The sequence below is a fragment of the Cebus imitator genome, unplaced genomic scaffold (assembly GCF_001604975.1).
Source record: "Cebus imitator isolate Cc_AM_T3 unplaced genomic scaffold, Cebus_imitator-1.0 Scaffold669, whole genome shotgun sequence".
Lineage (NCBI taxonomy): Eukaryota > Metazoa > Chordata > Mammalia > Primates > Cebidae > Cebus > Cebus imitator.
Genome location: NW_016107984.1, coordinates 539,041 through 547,560, shown reverse-complemented (window position 1 = coordinate 547,560; position 8,520 = coordinate 539,041). Strand labels below are relative to the sequence as shown.

Genomic DNA, 8,520 nt, shown 5'->3' with positions numbered 1-8,520 from the left:
AACCCAGGAGGCGGAGGTTGCGGTGAGCCGAGATCGCGCCATTGCACTCCAGCCTGGGTAACAAGAGCGAAACTCTGTCTCAAAAGGAAAAAAAAAAAAAGAAATGGAGTCTCACTCTGTTGCCCAGGCTAGAGTGCAGTGGTGTGATCTCAGCTCACTGCAACTTCTGCCTCCTGGGTTCAAACGATTCTCGTGCCTCAGGCTCCTGAGTAGCTGGAATTATAGGTGCATGCCACCATGGCTCGCTAATGTTTGTATTTTAGTAGAGACAGGGTTTTGCCATGTTGGCCAGGCTGGTCTCGAACTCCTGGCCTCAAGCGATCTGCCCACTTTGGCCTCCCAAAGTGCTGGGATTACAGGCGTGAGCCACTGTACCCAGTCTGTAAAGATATAATTTATTGAGCTGGGGAAAAATGGAGCAAAATAGTGCTGGGAGGAAATTGATAAGAATGTAGGTAAATCTAAACAAACATTTTCTTTGGTGAGTATTACTTGTTGCATGTAGAAAGGACAGAAACATAATACTGAAAAATAGCACGTAGGTCAGTTAGCAGTTGGACTTCTAAAATATTTCTGTTTTTCTGAAGACACATTAACAAATATGCATGTTAAAATTTAATGAACAAATGCTAAAATAAGGAAAACACTATCACTTTCAAACCTGTAAACAAGATAAAGTAGAAAATTAAAACCAACCATTGTAAACAAAATTGAATCAGACCAAAAAAGGGTAATAAAGTACTGAAGAGTAAAGAGTGGTGAGTGTGGAACACATAAAAGCTGCCCCACCTCCCAAAAAATAAATAAACTGCCAGATATTTTAATAATTACAGAAAGTGAAAATTGACTAAATTCTCCTGATAAAAGACAAAGATAAGTTGGATTTTGAGGGTTTTTTGTTACTGTATTTTATTTTAGTTTTGGAAACAGTGTCCCACTCTCATGCCCAGGCTGGAGTGCAGTGGTGCAATCACAGCTCACTGAAGCCTTGACCTCCTGGGCTCAAGCGATCTGCCCATCTCAGCCTCCCAGAAATTCGAGACTAGCTTGGGCAACACGGTGAAACCCCATCTCTATAAAAAATACAAAAATTAATCAGGCATGGTGGCACGCATCTGTAGCTTCATCTACTCATGAGGCTGAAGTGGAAGGAACTTGTGAGCTCAGGCAGTCAAGGCTGCAGTGAGTGGAGAGGTTGCGCTGTTGTGCTCCAGCCTGGGTGATGGAGTAAGACCCTGTCTCAAAAAGGAAAAAAAAAAAAAAAATAGAAAAAGTTGTCTGCAGACAGATGATTAAAAGTAGTCTGAGTATATAGCAAGTTGGCAGATGTAAGATCAGTGTATCCAACCTGTTGCCTTTCTAAGCACCAGTCATCTTTATTTTATTTTGTTTTATTTTTTGTTGAGTTGGAGTCTCACTCTGTCGCCCACACTGGAGTGCAGTGGTGCAGTCTCGGCTCACTGCAACCTCCGTCTCCCAGATTCAAGTGACTCTCCTGCCTTAGCCTCCTGAGTAGCTGGGATTACAAGTATGTGCCACCACACCTGGCTAATTTTTGTATTTTTATTAAAATGAGATTTCACCAGGCTGGTCTCGAGCTCCTGACCTCAGGTAATCCGCCTGTCTCGGCCTCCCAAAGGGCTGGAATTACAGGCATGAGCCACCATGTCTGGCCTCATCTTTTATTTATTTATTTTAGAAACAAGGTCTTGCTATGTTACCCAGGCTGGTCTTGAACTCCTGAGCTCAAGTGATCCTCCCACCTCAGCCTCCCAAAGTGCTAGGTTTACAGGCATGAGCCACCATGTCTGGCCTCATCTTTTATTTATTTATTTTAGAAACAAGGTCTTGCTATGTTACCCAGGCTGGTCTTGAACTCCTGAGCTCAAGTGATCCTCCCACCTCAGCCTCCCAAAGTGCTAGGTTTACAGGCATGAGCCACCATGCGTGGCCATACCAGTCATCTTTAGAAAACATGGTTCAGGTGCGAGTGCAGGAGATCAAGGCTGTAGTGAGCTGTGGTCACACCACTGCACTCCAGCCTGGGCAACAGAATGAGACCCTGTCTCAAAATAAAAACAACTTCCCTCACAACAATTCAAAGAATTTAAACCACTTGCAATAACAAGGCCTTTATTTTTTACTTTTTTGAGACAGGGTTTTGCTCTGTTGTCCAGGCTGGAGTGCAGCAGTACAAGCATGGCTTATTGCAGCCTCCACTTCCCGGGCTCAACTGATCCTCCCACCTCAGCCTCCTTGAGTAGCTGGGACCACAGGTGCACACCACCATGCCCAGCTAATTTTTTTTTTTCTTGTATTTTTGTAGAGACAGGGTTTTTACCTTGTTGCCCAGACTGGTCCTGAACTTCTGGACTCAAGCGATCCTCCCACTTTGGAATCCCAAAGTGTTGGGATTACAGACGTGAGCCACTGGGCCTGGTCAACAAGGCCTTCAATGGAGAAAACAAGAAAAGTGTATTGAAAGACATTAAAGGAAAAATAAATGTGGAGATAGGGAACACCTAATAATATCGTGAAGTTGTCCACGTTCTCTAAATTTACCTGTAGATTCAGCATACAGTTATGCATTGCTTAGTGACAAGGATGCACTCTGGGACATGTTAGGCAACTTCATCATTGTGCAAACATCATAGAGAGTGTACTTACACAAACCTAGGTAGTATAGCCTACCACACATCTAGATGATATAGCCACACACTATGTGATATAGCCTATTGCTCCTAGGCTACAAACCTGTACAGCATGTTGCTGTACGGAATACTGTAGACAATTGTAACACAATGGTAAGTATGTATGTATGTAAACAAACTGCCATAGGTAGCCTGGAAAGAACTCTACAGTCCAGAAAGAGCCTGGAAAGTGGTTTTGTGAGATGGTGAAGATGCTGTGAACACTGTTTAACCTACAACAAAAGATTTAGAATATTGATGAACATAGCAAAACAGTGGCAGGGTTTGAGAGGACTGACTCCAATTTTGAAAGAAGCTCTACTATGGGTAAAATGCTATCAAACAACATCGCATGCTGCAGAGAAATATTTAATGGAAGAGTCAGTTAATGTGACAAATTTCATTGCTGTTTTCTTTTAAGAAATTGTTACAACCACTTCAATATTCAACAACTACTACCCTTATTAGGCAGCAGCCAACAACATCAAGGCAAGGCCCTTCATCAGCAAAAAGCCTATGACTCCCTCAAGCTCAGATAATCATTAGCATTTTTAGCAATAAAGTATTTTTATATTTTTGTCTGTCTTTTAAATAATTGAGCTTCAAGTAAGGATATCAAGTATTTTTTCTTCTTTTTCTTTCTTCTTTTTTTTTAAAGTTGGGGGTTTTGCCATGTTGTCCAGGCTGGTCTTGAACTCCTGAGCTGAAGCAATCAACCTGCCTTGGCCTCCCCAAGTGCTGGGATTACAGGGATGAGCCACCAAACCCAGCCAGCATCAGATGTTTTAAAATTAAGGTATGTACCTTTTTTCCTAAACATAACACCATTTCACACTTAATAGACTACAGTGTAGTGTAAACATATCTTCTTTTTTTAAATAGAGACAGGATCTCCCCATATTGCCCAGGTTGATCTCACAACTTCTGGGCTCAAGTGATCCTCCCCTCTCCATCTTCTAAAGTACTGGGATTATAGGCATGAGCCATCACACCCAGCCAATGTAACTTTATATTCACAAGGAAACAAAACAATTTGTGTGACTTACTTTTTAGCAATATTTGCTTTATTATGGTGGTCTGGAGCCAAATCCACAATATCTTTGAGGTATGGCTATACTTTCTAAGCATTTCCTTAGTCAGCCTACTTTTTCTACATTTTTATTGTCATTATTCTATCCATTTTTTTGTTTCTTCTTGTTGTTGTTGTTGTTTGGAAAAGGAATTTGCTGTGTCACCCAGCCTAGTGTACAGTAGCATGATCACAGCTCACTGCAGCCTCGATCTTTTGTGTTCAAACTATCCTCTTGCCTCTAGCTCCTGAGTAGCTGAGACTAAAGATGCACGCTACCACACCTGGCTCATTTAAAAGGAAATGTTTGTAGAGATGGGGTCTCATCATGTTGCCCAGGCTGATCTGGAACTCTTGGCCTTAAGCAATCCTCCTGCCTCAGCCTCCTGAGAAGCTAGGATCAATACATTGTTGAAGAGTACGCAGATGTTACTTTGCAGACTGTCAATCTGAATTTGTGTTTGCTTGACATTGCCTAATTATTAGTTTTAGCTTACCCACTTTTTGTTGGTAACATGCAGAAGAGACTATGCCCTTCTTGGTGTAACACATCAGGAAGCATCTCACATTGGTTTGTGCCATTACTGGTGCAGTGCCTTTCAGCCACTTGGTTAAGGTGGAGTTGGCCATATTTCTCCACTGCAAAATTACCAATTTTCTTTTTGCAATTATAAAGTGTTTGTGAGTAGATTCTTTGAGATGAGGTATGTATCTCATTCTTCATTGAACTATAAGGGTTTTTAGAAGTGAAAGCAAATTTATTAAGAAACTAAAGGAATAAAAGAATGGCTAATTCACTGGCAGAGCAGCGTCACTTTAAGGTTTTGACATCAACTGATTTTTGTCCAAATCAATTACTGTGATGATTGAAAAATAATTATTACTAAGTTTATTTTCATTGTCTCAAGGTCTGCTGAACTCTGGATCCAGGCTGTATCAATAGCGTAGTGTGGTGCCTCCTGTGCCTGTGTCGGTCCCCTACAGTCCTTTTTATTTATTTTGTTTTTTATACAGGTATTGATCGACTTACGACCTATGCAACTTACGACCATTCGACTTTACGACCACAATCGCTAGCCACGACTGCTCCGCGTCTGGCAGTGCAAATGTTGCCCAGCTGGCTGTACGACAGTGTGGACCAGCTTCCGGCAGCACTACCATCTCCGCGTGCACCATCCCAGACTCGGTACAGCAATTTGTGTTTTGTGTCTTGGATATTTTTCATCAAACCCCTCCCAAGATGTCTACCAAGAGGAAATTGTCTGTCTATGCCTCAGCCTGCCAAGAAGGAAAGAAAGGCCATCGATCTTGACACGAAAATGAAGGTAATTAAGCAGTACGAAAGAGGAAAGAAAGTGAATGTGATCGCGCTTGATACGAAGTTATCACACTTGACTGTGTTGGCGATTTTGAAAGATAAAGAAAGAATTCGTGAAGCTGTGAAAGGTTCTGCACCCATGTGATCAACAGTTATAACAAAGCAATGAAGCGGGTCCATCCACGAAATGGAGAAATTGCAATATATTTGGATGGAAGATCAAATTCAAAAACGGACACCATTAAGTCTTTTTACTGTGCAGATGAAGGCGAGAAGTCTGTTTCAGACTCTGAAGGAGCGTGCTGGAGAAGATTACAGTCAAGAATTTGTAGCAAGCTCTGGCTGGTTCCAGAGATTCAAGAAACGATTCCAAATGCATAGTGTTCAAGTGACTGGAGAAGCAGCAAGTGCGGATGAGGAAGGAGCACGTAAGTTTGTTGATAGTCTGGATGAATTAATTACAGATGAGGGATATCTAACAGAACAGATTTTCAATGTTGATGAAACTGGATTATTTTGGAAACTGATGCCAGCACGCACTTATATTCACAAAGAGGCCAAAAGCATGCCGGGATTTAAAGCATTTAAGGATAGGCTAACTCTGCTGCTTGGTGGGAACATTGCAGGATTTAAGCTGAAGCTGTTCTTAATTTATCACTCAGACAACCCGTGTGTGTTCAAGAATGTTAACAAGCACACACTGCCTATCTACTTTCATTCTCCACGTAAAGCATGGATGACACAAGGATTGTTTGAAGACTGGTTTATTAACTGTTTTATTCCTCAAGTTCGAGAATATTGTTTGGAGAAAGATATTCCTTTCAAGATTTTATTGCTACTCAATAATGCGCCTGGACACCCACCACATCTAGGCGATCTCCATCCAGATGTAAAATTTGTTTTTCTTCCGCCAAACACGACTCCACTTATCCAGCCTATGGGCCAAGGTTCGATTGCTACATTAAAGGCCAACTATCTCTGAACCACCTTCGCTCAAGCAATATCCGCTATAGATGCTGACTCAGAGCTAACGTTGCGAGATTTTTGGAAACACTACAACATTTTGATATGTATCAAGAATATCACTACTTCCTGGGAGGCTGTGATGACAAAGTGCATGAATGGCATGTGGAAAAATTGTGTTAAGTGCTATGTTAATGATTTTGACGGATTTGACAGTGAACATGAACTTGAAACGATTCAGGAAAAAATAGTAAAACTCGCTAAAGACCTTTCTTTGGAGCATGAAATGGAAGATGTCGAAGAGTTGCTAGACAAAGAATCCGGAGAACTTACAAATGAAGAGCTAATCGAACTGGAAGAAGAAAGAGTGGCGGAAGAAGAAAGAAGAGAAGCAGAGAAAGAAGAGGAGGAGCCAGAAAGAAAGTTCACCACTAAGGGATTATCAGACAGTTTATCTTTACTGAATAAACTTCTTATACATGTTGAAGCAATGGACCCAAACATCGAACGATTTGCAAGAATTGAATGGATGGCACACGATGTGTTTCATCCGTATCGTGAAATTTATGAAGAAAAAAAGAAACATACAATTCAGACAAAGCTCACCATGTTTATGAAAAAACCAACTCCGGTAACCCCATTGCTGCCTCAGATGACGACATCAACGATCCGCAGCCAAGCACCAGCGGCCAATAAAATGTTTCGTACATGCTTATAGATTTTGATATGTTTTGCAATTGGGAAAATGTTTCCTATGGTGTTTTTTACACCTGTATTTTGTATTTTTGTATACACCTGTATTTTGTAATTTTGTACGTTTTGCAAATATTAAACCAGTTGTACTGGTAATGCAGTGTTTTACTTAAACCTGATGGATGTAAAAATAAACAAAATGGTGTGGAGATGATACAAATGGCATAAAATGAACAAAGAAAATTATGATATATAACAATAATGAAAGAAAATTATGATAAAATATGACTTAAAGATTTTTATAACATTTCACAGTACTGTACATATAGCCTACTCAACTTACAACCAAATCGTGTTACGACCAGTCTGTCGGAACCAATCGTGGTCGTAAGTCGAGCACTAGCTGTAGTAGAGACAGGGTCTTATTGTGCTTGCCAGGCTGGTTTCAAACTCCTGGGCTCAAGCAATCTTTCTGCCTCAGCTTCCCAAAGTACTGGGATTACAAGCATGAGCCACCATACCTGGCAAGTCTGTTACCATCTTCAGAAGGCTTAACCTGCACTTTCAACAGAAGGATAGACTCTCAGGAAGACTGTGAGAGAGATTGGGGACCCAAGTTGATAATATCAAATACACGGAACTTGACTGTGTTTACCACGTTCTGGCTCTAGAGAAATGAGTCTGCTAGTGAGGTTGGTGCCATTTTGTGTACCTTGAAGTCACTCAGAAATCTTGCTCCGGTCTTTTTGTTCTAAGGACACAACAGGTTTCCTTTTTCTCTGGAGATGAAATCTACATCTTTGGAAAAAAAAAAAGAAAAATCTAGATCTTCGATTTTGGAACCAAATTTGGACTCTTGACCCTGGAGCACCAATTTCTTCAGCAAGTTGTTCTCTGGAATCAATCCCAGGGTATGCGTTTTTCATAAATGCCTTGATGAGAGTGTGTAAATGAGAGGTGCTATAGGTGGTATGACACCATCTGGCTTCTCTACTTTGAAACTCCGCACCAGGTTGATCTTGCTCATGGCTCTGGCTTGATTCTAAAGTCTCAGCTTCTGGTCTTTTCTGGAATCTGTGCCTAGCACTTTGATTCTGAAACCAAATATGGATTCTGGACTCTTCTGTATTGATTTCCAAAGCAAGTTTTTGTTTGGCACATAACCTGGGTAAGAGTTTTGATTGAAGGTATTGATGAGGATTTTCAATTGATCTTCTGTGAATTTGGTACAATTGCACCTATGATTTGTTGCTACCATCTTGTGTGAAAAGGTGTCTTCAACCATTCTGGAAGAAAGGCTGGGAGACCACTTACAGCTTATTTGTAAAAAGGAAGATCGCATATAATACAACATAATTCACAAATGTAAAGCATATGGTTTTCTGGGTTTTGACAAATGAAAACACCTGTTCAGCTTCAACTCTTACTAGGATATGGATTAGGGTTTCTACCTGAAAGCACCAGTATGCTAACAAACAACTTTGCATTTTTTGAAATGTTCAATGCCTGTGAGGATTCCTTACTCCAAGTTTATGACAAATATATCCAGAAGGCATAGTCTACAATTAGTGTTTGGATGAGTATTTTCATCGATTGTCTGATTATTTGCTGTGAATTTGAAGTATGCTGATTTTTATGTAGTTGTCTTCTGAGAAACATTGTGCCATTTTCTGTATGGAAACAACTTGTAGAATAAACGGATTATGGACACGCAGAGTTGGTTGTGATGGGCAAGTCTACCTGTGGCTGCCATTTAAGTGGAAGGTGGAATATGACTCTGGAGCGTC

The 8,520-nt window shown here is 40.8% G+C and overlaps 1 pseudogene; it reads right to left on the bottom strand.

The window, feature by feature from the left end:
• Positions 1-7,384: 7,384 nt before the first annotated feature.
• LOC108295937 lies at positions 7,385-8,018 on the bottom strand (annotated as a pseudogene).
• Between the last annotated feature and the right edge of the window lie 502 nt (positions 8,019-8,520).